The sequence below is a fragment of the Pinus tabuliformis genome, chromosome 5_2 (genome assembly GCF_031772625.1).
Source record: "Pinus tabuliformis cultivar Carrire ecotype Pingquan chromosome 5_2, CPIR1, whole genome shotgun sequence".
Taxonomy (NCBI): Eukaryota; Viridiplantae; Streptophyta; class Pinopsida; order Pinales; family Pinaceae; genus Pinus; species Pinus tabuliformis.
Window position 1 is genome coordinate 415,075,117 of NC_142306.1, and position 20,716 is coordinate 415,095,832.

The 20,716-nt window shown below is 36.5% G+C and overlaps 1 pseudogene; it reads left to right on the top strand.

The window, feature by feature from the left end:
• The first annotated feature begins 2,468 nt into the window (after positions 1–2,468).
• On the top strand, positions 2,469–3,302 carry LOC149159290 (flavonol synthase/flavanone 3-hydroxylase pseudogene; annotated as a pseudogene).
• Positions 3,303–20,716: the final 17,414 nt, after the last annotated feature.

The following is a 20,716-nucleotide window of genomic DNA, read 5'->3' on the forward strand; positions in this document are numbered from 1 at the left end:
ATTGGTTAATTTGAGAATTGTGAAATCCTTCAAACTCAAAAGACCTCAGTTCAAATGCCCCAAAATAACGTAAAATTTAAAGAAAAAATTAATTTTGAAAACTTGGTAAATTTGAATTAAAATTAAAACAGATTTATATGGTTCTTAATAATATTATTTATATTTATATAACTTTCACATTCCTACATCTTCAAATTAAAAGATATATAAATAATGTAAAAAATGTAATGCAATATAAAATGTATTATTATTATTCCAATATATTATAATAATCATCATCCTCATTATAAGTATTACTAGTATAGATTCATTTTAACTCTAGATCTATCAAGCACAAAAAAGGATCAAATCATGCATATTTTTTGTTGTTGCAAAATTTAACATATTTGATCTCCCAACACTTGATAGATCCCAAGTTAAAATCGATATGTTCTGAAATATGAATCATTATTATTAGTCCCTACCAAACAAAATTCTAGCAAATGATTTGCCTATTTAACTTTGAAAGATAAATATTATTTTTCAATATTATTAATTTTTTTTTCAAACCATAACATTTGCCCAATATAATGCTATATGGATAATTATGTCACATATTTTATGCCAAAATTTCAATTTTTTATGATTGCAATATTCAAGCATGATTTTTAAATATTTGTGTAGTGATTTTCCATTCTTAAGCTTTGTAGGAAACCACCCAAAAATAAAATATTTAAAACTAGTTGATAGTCAAGTAAATAACATGTTTACCATTAGTTACTTCCCACCATAATTTATGCAAGTCTTTGCATAAAAAATGGATAAGAATACAATGTAAACATATATACTTATTGGTCACCTTTATTTATGTTACTTATTAGTCATCTTTTTTATGTTTTTCTCAACACTTATGTAGGAGTAAAGATATAAATGTGTAGACTTTGGTTACTAGCCACCAAAATTTATGCAAGTCCTATGTAATTAATTTATCCTCCTTAAATCTCAATTTATTAAAGAACTACTAGGATTTGATTTCCCTATTGACCACTATTAATTTAGCATTTACCAAGAAAAATTATAATTTTTTATGAGTTACAAGGACTAAGCTCCGGTGCATCATTTGTTTCTCTTCTTTAGTAATATGTATATTATGATTTTTTCCTTGTAAAAAATTATTTATAATTTTGTTAATAAAAATAAAATTACAATATAACAAATTGAATTTAATAAATTTATTATTATTGTGTTTTATTTTACAGACACTATAACATTTCCTAAATGTTTATACTCATTTATAGACACTACAACATTTCCTTATCCATACAATTAAAACAAACTACAACATCTCAGCATAAGTAAAATTTAAAAAACATATATAATTTTTTAATTTACTAAAAAAAATAAATAAAACATTAAAAATTATCCAGTAAAACAAACAAATAACTTGCTTAATATCAAGTTTCCATTTTGTTTATTAGATAGAAATAATTTTATATGTTATTTGGAAAGAACAAATACTTAATTGCATTCTATATATTAAATATCTTATATCCCATATATCATTTTTTATATATATTATAACCAATATATCCTATTTTTATTTAGATATCAATAGATACCGAATAAAACACAAATACTAAATTTTAAAATTACAAATTAAATTATTAATTTACTGCTTAAATACTCATACTGAACCCAAAAAAAAGTTGCAACCAAATTGTGTGCGCTCTGTAATATCAATGCTTATAGGTAAGTCTTTACCCTAATCGATAAATCAAATATATGCGGTTATAATCTGCCACTTCTTTATTTATTTTCTAACTCCATGTCTGTCACTATGGATGCTGGGATTGCAAATTACATTCTTAAAATTATTGCATCGAACATATTTGAAGAGACTTTATAAAATTATTGCGTAGAACATATTGTATATTTCATAGCGTCAAATAGTCGTCGCAGGCCCGATTCCAGTGGTTCAGCCCCAAGCGTTGGCTGCCATTAAGTACATCATGATGCTACCCAAACCTACACATGCTTGCAAGTAGCAAGGCAATGGCTATGCTGGAGAAGCAGGCAATGAGCCGAGTGCAGACAATGGCGGAGAGTGGAATCCAGATGGTTCCGCCGGAGTTCGTGAGGCAGGTGGAGAAGGCACTCGTACAGGAAGACCTGCGCGTTCCAATTATCGATTTGCAGGGTTTGAGCCTTCTCCCGCAACATCACGATCAAAATGAAACAATCGCTGCCCAAATTTCAGACGCTGCGAAGAAGTGGGGTTTCTTCCTCATTATAAATCATGGCATCCCGGACTCTCTTATTGGTCGAGTACAGGCAGCCAGCAAGGCTTTCTTCGAACTTCCGATTGAACAAAAGGAAGCATGCGCTAACGAACCAAAAAATCCCATCGGCTATGGCAGCAAACTGGGATACTCAGATAGAGAGAGGATAAATCGGACTAGTGAGACTATTACTATAACGGTCTCTGGCCTCCTGCCACGAGAAAAATGACGAAATGGCCCATACAAGTCTCTGATTTCACGTAATGGTTATCTACTTTCTGTGTGTGTATATACTGTATGTGTGTATTTGTGTGTATATAATGTCTGAAAACGAATTTTGTGGTTGTAGGGAAGCTATGGATGAATACAGGAAAAAGTTGTCGAAGCTATTCGAGTGGGTGATGGCGGTATTGTCGCGTGATCTGGGTTTAGAGACGCAAAATTCTTTGAACGAGAGCGTGGGAGAGGAGAGGAAGGAGTTGCATATAGTAATAAATTACTATCCACCGTGTCCTCAACTGGATCTGGCTGTGGGAGTGGCACCCCATTCTGATATCGTTGCGCTTACGATTCTGCTCCATGACCAAATCCCAGGGCTTCAAATTCGCAAAGATGGGGAGTGGCTTGATGTCCAATGCGTTCCGGGCGCTCTGGTTGTCAATGTCGGTGATCAGTTGGAGGTATGTTGAAATCATACTCCTAATAGACTCATAATGACATGCTGAAATGATTAATTGGGATGATAACAGCTGGTATGTTGACGAACAGATATTGAGCAATGGGAAATACAAGAGCATTGAGCACAGGAGCGTGGTACCGAAAGATCGCTCAAGAATGTCGTGGGCCGTGTTTTGCAGCCCACCGCGTGATGTGGTGGTGTCACCCAGGAGAGAATTGATAGACGAGGAGCATCCTCCATTGTACCATGGAGCTTCTTATGGAGAGTATCGGATGAATTTTTTCGAAAAGGGACTAGATGGAAAGGGCCACGTTCATGGACTGCAGCTGCAAATCGACGGTCACATCAACCAAGCATTTAGTTAGTTTTCTACGCAATATTTATCTAGTTAATTATTTGGTAGTTAATAAGCAGCGATTGTTGTATATACCCAGGGTTGATATGTTTATTATTCCAGTGATATTTTTCACGCGACAATGTCTTTTTCCCAATGAGATTAGGTATGAGTACACTAATAGGTACAAGGACTATTTCTTTTTGGGTTGTTCCAAGCACTACTATCCCTACCTATCCGTGCCTTTCGTTTTCTATGGCCAGTACTATTTCGATTCTGGGTTTTTCGCATCCTCTCCAGGTGGTGGAGCGTGCTTTCACATCCTCTTCGTATTAGTTGAGTGTGAAGTCTGAATGTTTCTTCTTGTTCATTTCTCATGATCAATCAATAGGGTGGCTTTTTGTTTTGGAGGGTTTTATTCCCCAAAGTGCTTTATGCCATTTGGATTTTTTTTTTGTTTTTGTTTTTTTTTTTGTTTTGGAGGGTTTTATTCCCCGAGTACTTTATGCCATTTGGATAATTCTAACTGTTATTTTATTTTTTAAGAAAGTTTTAAGTTTTTATGTTTTTTTCCAAAAATATTTTATGTTTAAAATTTTGTTTTTCAAGATTGATGTTTTGATAATAAATTATATCTTCATCAATAAAAGTTTTATTAAAAAATTATCTTTCAATAACACAATTATGTTAAAATTTTTCACATATTTATCATAAAGAAAAAAAAAAAAATAACTATGACACACAAATGACTTACTGAATTATGAATCTTGGCTTGAAATTGTATGGAATGCTCACAGTAAAATCTCCATAATTCTGAAATCAAATGTGGTTCACTTGGACATGCCATAACATTTGTATATATGAGATATCACTGATGAGATCTTATGGGACATATAAGATGACAAAAAAAGTAAAACTATACTATGAATTATCCTATTGTTCTCTCCAAAATCATAATCACATGGAATTAATGTGGGGGTCCGTGGTGGAGAGTTTGTAGTCAAGAAAGCACAATGCATTAAAAGTGTTTTAAGATTTCATAAGTGGTAGACAGTGTTGTTCTTCATGAGCCAGATCTTTTAGAGCTTTTAAGTGATATGTTGGGACACTGGAGATCTAGTGCAGAATGTAGTTGAAGCGACACTTTCATTGTTCCACAGGTGACATTGTTACATAGGATAGATTTCATAAGTGAGTGGTGAGTCAATGACACTATGATAGGCCCCCTACCCAAGCAATCCAATAAGGGTGGGTAGCCAATAAACTTAGGGAGAACAAGTGGCAACAAGCAAGATTGTGGTCCAAATTCATTATGACAAGGAAGAGGTTTTGTGCTTTTGGCTAAGTAGGTTCAATGATGCACTAGCACACTCATGGATTGATTGTTTGTTTCATTCAAGTGAGATTTTTAATGATGTTTGCATAAGAGATAGATGTATATTCATTGGATTTCAAGGAAACTATTTGGACATGGATTCTAATCCAACTTACCCGGATCAAATGAATGAATTATGAGTTATTGAACGACATTCCTTCCAAGGAGTATGAAATTTGTTATCTTTTTTCCCTTGTCTTGAAGGTGAACTAGTGAATGTCTAGGTGACACCTATGGGAATTCAATCATACTAGATCGAGCACCTGATGAGATATCATGAACAAAACATTTCAAACCAAGCCAAATTTGTTGTATTGTGGGCATATCTATATCCACTTCATATCCTATATATATATATATATATATATATATATATATATATCACATAGTTTGATATAAAATCTTTGTAGACTAGATGTTTACTGATCACTTATTTTTGTGGACATATATTTAAGGAGACTAGGTAATAGCCTTTGTTGAATGGTCTTAGATCCATTTTCCATGGTTGTCTGTCCTTATGCTATAGGTACTTTTGCACAAGTTGGATATTTTAATTTCTACTTGAATAAAAATGTGTTTTTCCTTCTCTTTGTGTGCACATTCGAATTTACTAGGGAGATCCATTCAATTGGCATGGTCCACTCACATGCACCTCAAGTTGCATCAACAAGGAAGCAAATCAATCAAAGGTGAAAATGGGCCTAAATATATTTTCCCATGGAAAATTGAAAGCTTCAAGAGAAAATAGAGAAACGCTAAGAATGTGAAGGCTAGGAGTACAAATACACAAATTTTTTATCTACAAGTTTAAAATTTCTATTTGTAATAGTTCCTAAAACATAAAAAGAGCCAAACAAAGACCATTTCTAGATGGTTTTGTCAAAATGGTTTCCAGGGTAAGATATCTACATTATTATAGTATTTACAATTGAATTCTTCAACACCATTTATACTTTTAGTTAGTCTAAAGCATTATACAAATCATGATTTAGTAAAAGAGCAAGAAAAATAAAAAAGCAATTTGTTTATACGAAATTAATTAAAATTTGCAATGATGATTCGATTAGGTCATAGAATAATTACAAACCATTTGGTAATATTGATTAAAAAATTTGCACTAACAATTATTAACCTACAAAAACAATTTATATTATTATCCCTTTCCGTGCCAAGCCACCTATAAGATAAGAATTATCATAGTATAAATGTCAATGATAAAGAATGAAATAACCAACTCTGCAAATTTTAAACAATTAATTTCTTTTGTTGTTGCATAAATCACATTACTTTATCAATTTCCATTACAAAACTAAAATTGAAATTGAAATATAAAGAGATCAAAGATAATTACAAAACTAAAAATGAAATTGAAATGTAAAAGCATTTTAGGGTTTGAAATACTTGTATATGTGTGGACCGACATCAAGGTGCCACCTGAAAGCTTATGAGAATCCATTTTTAGCAGACAAGTAAAACCAATCGATTCAACCAAATTATTAAAACCAAGTGAATAATATTATGTTGTTTTGCAAATAAGAATGTCTTTCAGATTAATGATATCCTCAGAATTTGGTCCTGATAATGTGATTAATCCGAAAGACATTCTTATTTTCAATATGGATCACAAAAGCCTAAGATCTAACAATATATGGTTTTCACAAACAAGTCAATTAAATCATTTTGTAGAAAGAATGTGAATGACAGAGAAAATACTATAAATATTATTAACATGTCTTCACCTGATGCAACCTTCTAATTGAAATTTGAAATTACACTAATGAGGCCATGCACCAACATTGATGAGTATTTTGGAAGCAACTGTAAGTTGGAAATATTTGGTGGTGTACAAAGTTTGGGACTGAAAATTCCATCCTATCCATCAATTGAATAATATGTTTCCACGTATTGTTTACACTCCATAAAATGTAAACGAATTGATTTATATGGAAATTGATAACAATGTTGTCTCTTCATAAAGTGTAAGTGCAAACCAATCCATTTATATGGAGTTTATTCATCATGAAGAACGTTCAAATATTAGACTATCACATCCACTTATGATCAAAAGCAACTTCCACTCAAAATATGGGGATAGTCGGTACATACCTCAATTCTTATTCAGGGTTGAGAATTGTATTTTATTCGAAGATCCTGAAGTTTCCCAGGCTTATGCTAAGTTGCCCGGACTTATGATGAAACTCACAAAGTTGTCTTCTATGCATAGAGTTGCTTGTGCTTTCAAATGATAGGAATTGTTTGGCTGAAGGGATGATTTGGATTTCTCTTAATCCTTTGCCCTACAACAAATTTGAAGAATCAACCATACAACTAACAATACAATACAACTAAAATTAATTTAAATGGTAACTAAGAATACATACACAAATGCCCATTTCTTTGCTCATTATTAAGGTTATAACTGCAAGAATAGAATCACCAAGAGTTTCTGTGAATTAGAGTGAAAACCACATCTGGTTAAGCAAAATGATAGATTTCAAAGTTAAATTTTGTAGTAGCATATCTGTTTGAATTCCAAAGTTTTATAATAATAGATCTATTCGGATTTCAAAATCATACCATGCAAAGATTTGTTCATATTTTAAAATCATACTGGGAAAATATTTGAAATTAATGTTTATTTGATGACAAGACCATTCTACAGTTATTATAGTACTTCATATGTTCCAAGTTGGAAGTGGCTGAAAACGCTGGCTAATGGAAAGGTGCCTAATAAATTATTAATAACATTTTGCAAAAAATTAAAACTTCAAAAATATGCTCTACCACCTTCAAAACACATCATCCAAGACAATCATTTAAAAAATTTAATCATATTTTACATCGAAAATGGCCTCTAATGGGTAAAATTCCCATCAAATCCCAACCTTGATACCGACAATTAAATTTAAGCAAGTAGATTATCCAACAATGAGCTTGAATAACTCTTCCCAGTTTTCTAGGCTTTGGTTTTGGCAATATGCCCTTCGTACTTTAGTACAATGTTTCCCATACCGCGGTTTTCTGATATATCTTTTCTGGAATCTTTTCGTTAATAAAGGTTCTTGTGGGACCCAGACAAGAATGGACTAGGAGTTATGTTTTGTGATGGGCATAATGTTTATTTATACATTTAAATATTAAAGTACCATTAAATTTATAATTTCAAAGCTTTCGGTCGGGTAACATATGGTCTAACTACTAGCAATTGTATCGAGAAGTGCAAAGGAATGACGATAAGAGGATTTGGGGATAGGAGGATTGGAAAGAATGTGGAAGGAAATAATTCATAGATTATTTTGTGTAATATTCTGGGGTTGTATGAAGTTATATAAGTTGAATGATTACAATTAGCACATCACTGGCTTAATATTTAGCTACTGCACCAAAGAGGGAGACAAAATTTTTGTAGATAAGAGTCGAAGAACATAAATCTATCAAGTAAATATGGTGTCATTTTAGTCAAAATAGGCATCTTTATCATATTGACTAGAGTTATGCACAAGCAAAAAAACAAAAGTACATCAACAATATTGCATGGTTGACCTGTAAAGTTCATACATATTACAAATAATTAAAGAGGTCTCTGATGATGAGTAAAGTTACATAACACCTCAATATATTGCAAACTTGAGTCTAATTACAAATCATCCAAAAAAGTTCAAAGAACAAATAACCATTGATGAGAAGTGTATAGAAGCATAAAATCTCAACATAATATCAATGTATAATATGAGAATCTACCCATAGCGTAACTAAGCACCAGAAAGCTTCCATATAGGCCATTCTCCAATTTATTCCAATGTTTCCAACTCAAGTTCATTTTTTTGTTTCAATTTGAAAATGCAACTTGATAATAAAGATATAAGAAAATTCCATGATCAATATTAATGAAAAAATTGTAGTATCACCACTATATCTAACATTGTAACATTGAAAAAGGTTTAATTACATTCAACTAAACATTTTACAGGTCAATATGGCACACTTCACGGGGAAGTTTTTGTCGATTTGAATGAATGATGAGGCGGAAGTGAGGGTTTCTGCAAATCTAGAGCTAACAGTGGCGAGTCTGTAAGAGGGGCGACAACGGAGACAAGTGCAGGAGAGCAAGTCTTCTGCGCGCAACCAGGTCTGTGACAACATAAAAAGAGGAGGAAGGTTATATAAATCAGGGAGGAGCTGAAAGACGCCATGGCAGGGGAACCAGGGAGGGGAGAGATCCCCTCCTACAAAAATGTGATAGCGGGAGAATCAAGTGGAAGCGGAATACAAAGAGACCCAAAGGAAAACAGCAAAGATGTGCCAGTAATGGGAAATCGATGGCAAACAAGACTTGGAGGCAGATGTCTACCCAGAGCTCAGAAAAAACCAAGGTTCGTAATCCCCAACAACAAACTTGAAGAGTACAGATGTTATATGAGGGACCATGCTTTGATATGTAAGTTTGTAGGGTTTTGGCCTTCGGAAAAGGACCTGGCAAAGTGGATACAACAAAGATGGAAGCCGAAAGGGCATATAGATCTAAAGCTAGGGGCAAAGGGCTTTTTCACAGTGATATTTTCAAACCTAGAAGATAAGGAAAGAATCTTTGAAGGGGGACCGTATTTCATGAATAACGATGGTTTATTTATGAGGCATTGGGGGACTGCTACAATCCAGACCATGAAAAGATGTTAGCAGCACCCATCTGGGTAAGAATGTTTGGCTTACCAATGGAGTTTTGGGATCCTGATATTCTGGAAGGCATAGGCAATACAATCGGGACTTTTGTCAAAGTAGCAGAGACAACAAAAAGAGGGAAGTATACATCCTATGCAAGGATATGCGTATATATGAATATAGCAGAACCACTGCCAGAGTTCATAGAGTTAGAATACCATGATGAAGTATGGCAACAACCGATGGATTACGAACATATACCCTTCAGATGCAGAAGGTGTCATGAATACGGCCATCTCTTCAAACAATGCCCACTGAACGATGCAGAGGAAACATCAAGGAAAAAAGAAGAAGAAAAAGGAGGACAGAAGGTACAGAAGGAGGGGAAGAGGGTTTCCAGGAAATACCCATAAAAAGAAGACCAGGGAAAGAAACGATAAGAATGCAACAACCCGTTAAAACAGTGTCAGTAGAATGTCAAAACAAGTTCAAGGTCCTACAGGAAGAAGAAGGGGAGATGGGAAAAGAAGAAAACGTGGAGGAACCTATGGAGCTCATAAAAGATATAAAGGAGCCAGACCTAAACCAGGGTAGTATGGCGGGAGGAGGAGCAGAGGAAAGCATGGATATGACAGTAGAACAACCTCAGACGGAGATCGACCCCCAGAAGGATAGTGGAAGCGAGGAGGAACGAATAATGAAAAGGTTGTTACAGGACTGGAAAAATCTTGATGAAAGGTTTATCCCGGAAGCCCAAAAGAAATTGTATAAAGAGACATTCCAGAAATACAAGGAAAAGAAAGGAACTACTCTAGCAAATCAACTGGATCAAACAGGATTGCAAGGAACTCCAAGTTTAGGAATGGACAGCTCTGGCAAAGGCGGTAGGAAAAGAGGGAGGTGGACAATGAGTGAAACCATACAAGCGGTTGGAGAAATACTGGTTAACTCAGGTAGAGTTATACCTCTCTCAGAGGTATTTCAACAACCCCCCAAAAAGTTATAAAATGATAGTCACAAGTTGGAACATTAGAGGCCTTAACAGTAAAGGAAAACAGAGGTATCTGAAGGACAGGGTGAAGAAAGATAAACCCAGTATAATGATAATCCAAGAAACGAAGATCAGCTCCCAAAAATTAGAAGACATAATGAGAAAACAAAAAATACATTATGAGGTGATGGGTCAGGATGCGAATGGCATGGCAGGAGGTCTAGCAATCCTTTGGAATCCTGAAGAGGTGCATTTTGAAAATTGGATAAGCTTACCCCGAATCCTCTCAGGTTATTCAGATTGATAGGGTCATCTGAGTGGATTCTCATCACAGGTGTCTACGGTCCGCACATACCAAGGGAACGAAAAAATTTCCTTAAAAACATGCAAACCACCCGAAAGATCTTCCCAGGGATCCCGTGGATTGTAGGGGGAGACTTTAATATGATCAAAACGATAGAAGAAAAGAGAGGAGGTATAAATAGACCGGATCAAGACATGGAGGAGTTCAGTGAAATGATTACAGAGCAAAGACTGGTAGACATCCCGACAATAAACGACATCCACACTTGGAACAATAGAAGAGGAGGCAGAAACCAAATAGCTTCCAGGTTAGATCGATTCTTAATATCAGAACAAATAATGAACAGGGATGTATTTGTTGAGGCCACGATAATGCCGGCAATGGGCTCAGATCATTGGCCTATTAGACTGGAGATAGACATCAAGAAAAACCCCCTCAAAAGACCTTTCAGGTTTGAGGTCTTCTGGCTCAGGAATCCACAGTTTATATCTAAGGTAGAGGAATGGTGGACTCAAAGTCAACAAAAAGGAAAATGTAAGATGCATACCTTTCAGCTAAAGCTCAAAGAACTCAAAGGGAAAATAAAAAAATGGAATAAGGAGGAGTTTGGAAACATATTAATGGAAAAGCAGAGACTAGAGCAAAAAATGGAAGAGATACAACAAAAAATTATTATAGAAGGACGAAATGAAGAGAGAAGCAGAGAGGAGGGAATCCTAATTAGCCAACTTGAGGAGCAGAGGAAACAGGAAGAGATCCTATGGAAACAAAAGTCCAGGATAAATTGGCTCCGCGAAGGCGAAAGGAACACAAAGTTCTTTCACCAAGCCATGATCTAGCATAGGCAAAGGAACAGAATTTTCTCCATCAAAAACGAAGAAGGGGAGAGGATAACAGAACACGAAGGAATTGAACAGGTACTAGTAGGGTACCATAAAGACCTGTTGAGAGAACCACAAGTGGACAGAGGAGTGGCTATAGAAATAATCTGCAAGGAAATCCCAAAGATAATAACGGAGGACCAAAATATGGCATTGATGAAGGAAACAACGCTAGAAGAAGTGGAGGAAATTGTGAAGGGCATGAAGAAAAACAAGGCCCCAGGACCACATGGATATACAAAGGAATTTTACCAGGCAAGCTGGCTTTTTCTTGGACAATAGATATTGGAGGTGGTAGAGGAATCTCACATTAATCAGAAGGTATGGCCGGGTCTTAACTCTACTTTTTTTACTCTGATTCCTAAAAATGCTAATTCCGAAACTGCCCACGGTTTTCGCCCAATAGCCCTCTGCAATGTAATTTATAAAATAATCGCTACATTGCTGGCTAAAAGACTGAAACCTATTCTCTCTAGTATAATATCCCCGGAGCAAACCGGCTTTGTGGAGGGAAGACAAATCCTTGATGGATTAGTAGTTACCCAGGAAGTGATCCATTCTCTAAAGCAAAAAAAGCAGAGGGGGATGATGATAAAACTAGATTTGTCAAAAGCTTACGATCGCCTAAACTGGAAGTACCTTAAGGCAATCCTTATGGCTTTTGGGTTCAGTAACAGATGGATAGACTGGGTTTATAATATGATATCAACACCTAACTTCTCTATAATGTTGAATGGGGCGCCAACTTTGACCTTCAACGCCACTAGAGGATTAAGACAGGGGGACCCCTTATCTCCTTTTTTGTTTATCTTGGCTACGGAGGGTCTGGGAAGGTATTTCAAAAAAGAGATGAGGGAAAGAAAGATCAAAGGGTTGAGGCTATGGGGAAGCAACCTGCCTATCACACACCAGTAGTTCATAGATGACATCATGCTCTTTTGTGAGGTCTCTCTAAAGGAAGTAAGGGGAGTAAAAAGGATTTTGGATTTGTTTATGGAAGCCTCGGGTATGGAAATCAACAAAGATAAATCTTGTACATTTATCTTCAATACCCCAGAAATGATCAAAGCTCATTTAACCAGAACGCTGGGATTCCGATATGGAGAACTACCAACAAAATACCTGGGGAATCAACTAGATGTAAATCCTACAAGAATAGAAAACTGGCAGCAAATAATAGAAAAACTCAAGAATAGACTCGCGAATTGGTCCTTTCGCTCGCTGAACATAGCAGGAAGACTGGTGCTCCTGAAATCAGTCCTCCAATCCATACCAATCTATCCTCTATCGGTCATGGCTGCTCCCAAAGGTGCTTGTACAAAAATGAAGGAAATTTTCGGAAAATTTATATGGGGAGGACCAAAACAGCAAAGGAAATGGGCACTAGTATCGTGGAAAAGTCTGACAAAACGAAAAGAAGAAGGAGGTCTAGGACTCCGAGACCCGGGCATCCTAAACCAAGTTCTAGGAGTGAAGCTATGGTGGAGGTGGATGAGGGGAGGAAATGACTTATGGAAAAAAATATGGACACAGAAATATAATATGCCCTTAACATCAGAAGGCATCCTCAGACTAGAAGAAACCCCAAAAGGATCTACAATATGGGAACTGGCAAGCCAGAACAGAGACATCATAAACAAATATGCCTTCTGGGAAATAAGGGGAGGAAGTACAGCTAGATTCTGGGAGGAGGCATGGCAGCAAAGAGACAGAATGGTCAGTATCCAAGCTCTACAAAGTACATATCAGAAGGCTGTAATGGAGGGGTTAGAGTATGTAAGAGAATACTGGAAAGAAGAGGAGCCAGATGAGACATGGAGAACATGGAGAAAACTAGAAGAATGGGATGAAAATATAGATCAGGAGCAGAAAGGGATACTTGTAAAAGAATTGGAGTCAAGGAAAATTAAAATTAGATCGGGACAGGATATTCTTAGATGGGGAAAATCCACAAGAGGGACCTTCACAGTCAAAGAAGCTTATTATTTAACAACTCGCCAGGAGAGAGAGGAGGAAACTTTGGACTGGGGAAAAATTTGGAGTAATAAGTGGTGGCCGAAGGTAACTATATTCGCATGGCTAGTTGGGAAAGAAAGAATACTGACGTGGGATAAGCTTCAGAAACGGGGTTTCCAGGGACCCCCGAGATGCAGCCTTTGTAAACAGGAGAACGAAACCCAGGAACACATTCTGAACTCTTGCCCATTTGCTCAGCAACAGTGGGTTGAAGTCAGGAACCTCTTTGGAAAATCTAATAGGGACCCTCTGGATATTAAAAAGACCATCTTCCAATGGGGAAAGGGCCAATTCTCATGCCCGGTTGTAGGGAGAACCTGGAATCTAGCCATAGGTTTTGTTATATGGCTTCTATGGAAGGAACGAAATCGAAGGATCTTCTTAGACAAAGCCAATCCACCAGAAAAGATATGGAGAAGAACGCAAAAATTAATTAGGGAGACTGTTCTGGCTGAGACCTGGGAGGAAGAGGATTGGAGAGCGAACCCTGATGAAGGACGAATCCTAGCTAATCTAAATATGGAATATGGTATGGTGTATCTCTCAAAAGAAATACAACAACGATCTCAGACTCAAAGTCCAGAGAAATTTAGTTACCCCGGGAAAAACTTCATTAAACTGAATTTTGACGGGGCTTCCAAAGGAAACCCAAGGCCGGCAGGCTTTGGAGGTATCTTTAGAGACAGTGAGAGACGCACTAGATGGGTGTATGCAGACTGGGGAGGCATAATGACCAACAATGAAGCAGAATTGATGGCTGTATACCAGGGTCTTAGAATAGCAGTAAGAAATGGCTACACAAATCTGGAAATTGAAGGCGACTTGTAGATAGTAGTTGAAATGCTTAGAAATCTCAATAATGGGAAGGATTGGGATCATTCAAGACTTGGAAAACATATTGAAGTGTATTGAATATCAAATCATTAACCATGTTAGGTGAAAAGGAAATAAAGCTGCAGACTTCCTTGCAAATTGGGGATGTAAAGAACATGGAGAAAAGGTGGATAGCATCTGGCCAACTGTAATGAACAAACCAGGATGGGAGAACCTCATCACAATAATCACTCAGGACCATAATGAAACCATAGCTCTATAAAAAGGATCCCCAGAGGCCCTCGATCGGGGTGAAAACGACGACGATGAGGATGATTAATATGATGGGGGCGAAAGGCCATGATAAGCCATATGGTATATGGGTAATGATGCCGGCAAAGAGGAAGATCCACAGAGGGGATATAATCCCAAGGAGGAGCAGAGACGGAGTAATGAAAGTCAGAAGTGGTGGTAGAAATGCTTCAGTGATGGGACGTGGGTACGATGGCACAGAAGTAAGACGAGGAGGAGAGGGCGATTATGGAAACTGCAGGTGGCAGAGGGAAGCAGGGAAGAGGAACGAGGATGGGCGGCAAGGAAAAAAATATGAAGAAGGGAGGAGGTGCGAGGGAAGGAATTTGGTAAATGCAACCGGAAGGAGAGTGAAAAGAAGCAGGGTGGTGGAGACCATTGCAAGGATTAACGTAGGAAGAAGAAGGCAGAAAGACAGACCACCCATCCCTGAAAGACTTGGACGAAAGGCAATAGTGAGAAGAATAAGGAAGGAGGCGACTGAGGCGAGCAGGGGTGGAAAGGGGACGGGAAAGGAAGGAAATATGGTTGATTCTTGGGAAGCAATGAAACAGTATCGAACAGGTATGGACAGGCCGGAAGAAGAAGAGGAGATGTATAACTCAGAGCAGGATGGTCAAGAGCAGCCAAGGAGGAGTGTAATGGGGAAAGGGAAGTCCCCTAAGGACAGGCATCAGGAAGAAAGAAGAACAGAGAAAAGAGAGGTAGAGGATGAAGAGAGGAAGGTGACCTTGGTGGACCTTCCGGCATAACGGGTCAGGGTAGCAGGGTAAAGGATGATAACAAAGGGAGCTTAGGACAGGGACGAAGCCGAAGAGGTAGAGGGAGAGGAAGGTTGGCTGGAAATCAGAAGAAAAGCGAACCATCGCAGGTGGGTAAAAGAAGGGATAGGAAAACACTGAAGCAGAGGGTCCAGTATGCAGATAGGGCTTACAGCGAAAACACCAACGAGGACATCCGGAAAATAACTAAGAGAATGGAGGAAGAAGCCACTCAGGGACAGTCGGAATCTGAAATGGACGATTGGGAATACTTGTTGCCGGATCCAGGGAATACCAGAGGGCGCATGTCCCTGTAAAAACAGGCACTACATGTGTACTGGGTTATGAAGAGGCTGTTGGCAAAAGCCATGGAGCAGGTTTCTATGGAGATGGCTGAATTGGCCCAAGGAATTCCTAATATGAAAAAAGAGATGCAGAACATTCAGGTAACCCTTATTATGCAAGATAACAAACTGGAAGAGATAAAGCAACATATAAGGAAGATCAACTCAGGAATAAAGGAAGAAGGCGACCAGCTGGAAGCCATGGCAGACTGATACTTGGAGATATGTATAAATTTTCATAGTTAGGATGCAGAGAGCCAGTTCTAATTTTTTTTATAATATATGATGCAGATAGGAGTTAGTAGTAATATTTTTGAATGCTTAGTATACTTAGCTTGGACAAGAAGACTCAGCATTTTTTGTTTTTGGATGGTTGTTAAAAACTTAAGGTGGCCAACAGACCCGGTTTCCCTTCGAGGCGGGTTGAGGCCACCATGTGCATGTACAGGTTTCAACTTGAATTAATAGAATATGAATGGTCCCATGTTAGCTTACAAAAAAAAAAACATTCTACAGGTCAATATAATGTTAAATAACATTATGTAATCACTTTGGAAGAGAGAAATGACTAGTTGATAACTGTAATGCATCACACATAATTTGGAATTTAGCCCCTGTTGTAATTTGCTAAACTTCAAGTAAAGTAAATAGAGTTTCTAATAAATAGAATTGCTACATTCAAAAACATGCATACAAATTCATCAATAATTGAAACCAGGAACATAAACAATGAAATAAAATATAGATTCATACAAAAAGCTTGGCAACAATATTAATAAACCTTGATACTTATATTATTGAAAGAATTCCATCGTTATCCCTTCAAATTATACATGATAAACAATATTTAGATCAAAACAACCTTCATATAACTAAAGCATGCTCATTAGTAAGTGCACGAGATTCAATCCCTACATTTTATGAATAACTATAATATAGAACCAATTAATGAATATATCTAATATACATATATCTTTACATTATTCTGGCAAAAGCTATACCACAGTCCAAAATGTTTAATTAATTGAACACAATCAATCAATCTCTCAAAAGGGAAAAAGAATGTTTCTCCTAGATATAAACAGACCCAAAATTTCCATCTTGTTATAAATGTTTGAAGGTACATTGTAACAATTTTGTTAGAAAAGCCTCACATTAGTTTCTCGGTAAGACATTATGCTTTATCGAAACATAACAGAACATGTGAGTTAGGATATTTTTCCCCACAATGAATGGGGTGGGATTTAATGGTTTGCATCTCCTCCGCATGCCATGAACTGCTTCTGGACCATACTTCATTGGGTTTGATGAACTCAACCAACATTGCAACCATATCAAACTTCAAATCAACCAAATATTATATAATTTTCTTGGATAACCTATAAGCAAAACTAATTGAAAAGAGCATGCCCAAATTTCTAACAAAGCTGTCAGGAATCCTATTGCATTGTTGAAGCTACAACATGAGCCCAAAACTTGAGTTGTTCTTTCATGGTCACTGCTTCCACGTGTTTGGAAGGAAATCTCCAGTTTATCACTAGTGAATCTAATATGTGAATCAACCATGCCTCTGAAAGGTAGGGTCTGCTTACAATAGAGATTTTTACTTTTTGACCGCCTAACCTCTGTAATCTAGGAAGAGCATTGACAATGTTGGGGCTCAAGTCATTCATATCGAATTTAAATTCAAAGTGCATGAAACCTTAAAGCTCACCAATTTCCAAAATTTTCATGCTTTTCATGGCTCTTCTTCAGTCTCTTTGTCTCACCCTTGAACGTTGAGTTCCCATATAAGCTAGACTTGTGGGTTCTTGAAGTTGCTTACTAGATGTAATACTCTCCAACTTTGGTGGCCTAGGAATACAGGAGGAGTGTTGTTTTCCCTGTATTCCAAATTGACAAGTATGTGTGTGATTAATATTTTAGGTTAAAGAGTTCAATCAATAAAAGAAGAAAAATCACAATAATAGAAAATAAGAAAATTGCAATAATAGAAAAAGTATTTAACTTTACATGAAATACAAATATATTAGATTCTTTTTATTTTGTTGTAGTGGAATATTTCATTGGAAAAAATTATGCAATATGCAACATTCTCAATGTGTTTAATTTAGGGTTTTTAAATAACATGGCAGTACCAAAATCCAAAGGTCTACATCAAATACTTTGAAGTTAATCCAAAATTTACATAATGCATAATTTTTATCATATTTAAGTTATAAAGTTTCCTTAATTTTCATGTTCCAATGCATTCAAAGAACATTTCCTTTTATTAAATTTTCTTTTAAATAAACCACCAATATAAATCAGTGTCATAAAGCCTATTGAAATCTAAATTCAATGGAAAGCCAAGTAAAATGCAACATTCTTAGATAAGATGGAATTACCAAATCCAAAATCTCATCATCAAATGCTTTGAAGTTAATCCAAATTTTATAATAGATCATTTTTATCATATTCAAGTTATAAAATTTTCTTAAGTTTCATGTTCCCATGCATTAAAAAAACATTTCTATTGAAATCTAAATTCAATGAAAGCCATGTAAAAACATTGGATTGAGGGAAATGATTAAATCATTTCAAATAATGTAATGCAAAATGAAAGAAAATAACGAGTAAAAAGTCTCAACACAGGGTAGAAAACAACAAGTGCCATCTCTCAATACAAGGTCGAAAATTGTTGTGGCATAGGGTAATTAAACTACATAAATTATCACTCAAATAATGATTTAATGATATATTAGATCACCATGAGTGAAATTTCACTCCCAAATCAGTTAGGTTGTTCAAACTGACCCTATTCTCATCTTGCTGGCAGGTAGTTGTAGTTTTCGGTGTTCTATGTTGTATAGGATACACATATGGCAAAGGTTGAAACTACAATATGTCAAAGTCAAATTGATAACCATAATTGTGCTAGAAAAACAATTGACTTGTGAGGTGGGTTTGGTTGTTCCAAATTCTATCAAAGTGATTGTTTGACTATCAACATAGATTCATCATAATCCAAGATGAGATTAAAAGGAAATTAAAGTGAATGTTCAAAATATTTATATTATAATATATTTAATTAATTTTTCTCTTATTAACTATTATTTGTATATTAATTATCCCAGAGAGTAGATGTTCAATGAATGTGTTGTTTTCCTTCCCAGGATTAGGAAGGAAAATTCATGTAGATTACTCATAACAGGGAGATGAAGATCTAATCAGACTGAAATGTTTGTCGAAGGGTCCAAAGAAAACCATCAGATAATGGTGTAAACTATCCTAGAGAAAAGTTCCCAAAATCCCTAGAAACTTACAATACTCACAAGTCCACAAATTGGGAAAGGTGGGATTCTGATGTGTTTCTTTTCTACCAAAACTATGAAAGCATCTCACTTTCCAACTCGATTGATTTCCAGTTCACAGAAGTCTGAGGCACATGGTCCGTGGCCCGTGGGAAATTAAACACCTGTTGCGTGTGGAGCCTGATTATCTTCTGTATTCAAAGGTTTCATCCGGATGTATACTCGAGGAAGACTGTACACCCCTCCACATGGGGGGGGGGTGCGGGGGGGACTTGTCCCCCCCACTGGGGGGTCTAGGGGCAGCACCCCTGAAGCTCAAAATAGATGTAAAATTACCTTGTAAAAGTCTAGTAATTTCTAGTTATTCTGGGTCGTTCATTAGGTGGATGATCTGACGGTAGAAGTTATGTTTAATTTAGGGTTTTTTGCCCTAGAAGGCAACCCCTCACTATATATGAGAGAATTGTATTGCATATATGTAGATTTGTATTCTGAGTGAGGAAGAGAGAGGAGATTGAGAGCGAAGAGGGTGTTACAGTGGATCTACTGTAGGTTGTATCTCTTCAGTTTACTGGATAATATAATAAAAGAAGCACTGGTTGTTTCTCCGTGGACATAGACCAAACTGGGTGAACCACGTATATCTGTGTCTCTCTTGTTTTATGTGTTTTCTGTGTTTATATTTCTGCAATATTTTATGTGTTCCATTGCTCCGTAATATATAATTTTCTAACAACTGGTATTAGAGTCGATGGTCTATTTGGCTGATAAACTCGCAGGAGAGAAGGGTTCCTAGCTCGAGTGGGAGTAATGGCAGAAGATGGTAGGTTTAGGGTCAAAAAATTCAACATCCAAAACTACTAACTGTGGAAGATGCGGATGGAAGATTATCTGTATCAGAAAGATCTGTACCTACCATTGAGCGGAAATACAAAGAAGCCGACGAGTATGACAGACACAAAATGGGATATTCTTGACAAAAAGGCACTTGGAACAATACGGCTGTGCCTAGCGCATCGGTAGCATTTAATATTTCACAGGAAACAACAACACAGGGTTTAATGTCGGCACTGGCCAAACTGTATGAAAAACCCTCGGCCTCAAATAAGGTATTTCATATGAAGCATTTATTTAATATGAAGATGTCAGAAGGTGGATCAGTTGCAGATCATTTAAATGATTTTAATACAGTTACAAGTCAGTTAAGCTCTTTAGGGGTAAATTTGGATGATGAAGTTAGGGCTCTGTTAGTTTTGTGCTCATTGCCAGAAAGTTGGAATGGTTTAGTTATGGCCATGGGTAACTTTGTCTCTGGATCTAGTACTTTAAATTTTGATGATGTTGTCGGTGCAATCCTTAGTGAGGAAATGCGACGGAAAATCTCCAGTGAGACATCGGGTAATGTTTTGACTGCAAAGGCTAGGGGAAGAAAAATGGAAAGAGGAAAGAGCCTAGGATATCACAGTAAGTCAAGAAAAGGCATATCCAAGTCCAGATCGGGGTTAGTGTAATGGAAATGCAGGAAGAAAGGACACCTGAAGAAAGACTACAAGTCTCGGAAGGGAAAATAAGGAGATGTGCAACAAGAAACTAATCATGAAGAGAATGTAACAGGTGATGTGTTGCGAGATGCTTTGATTCTCTCATTAGAAAATATTATTGATTCCTAGGTGATAGAGTCAGGGGCCTCATTCCA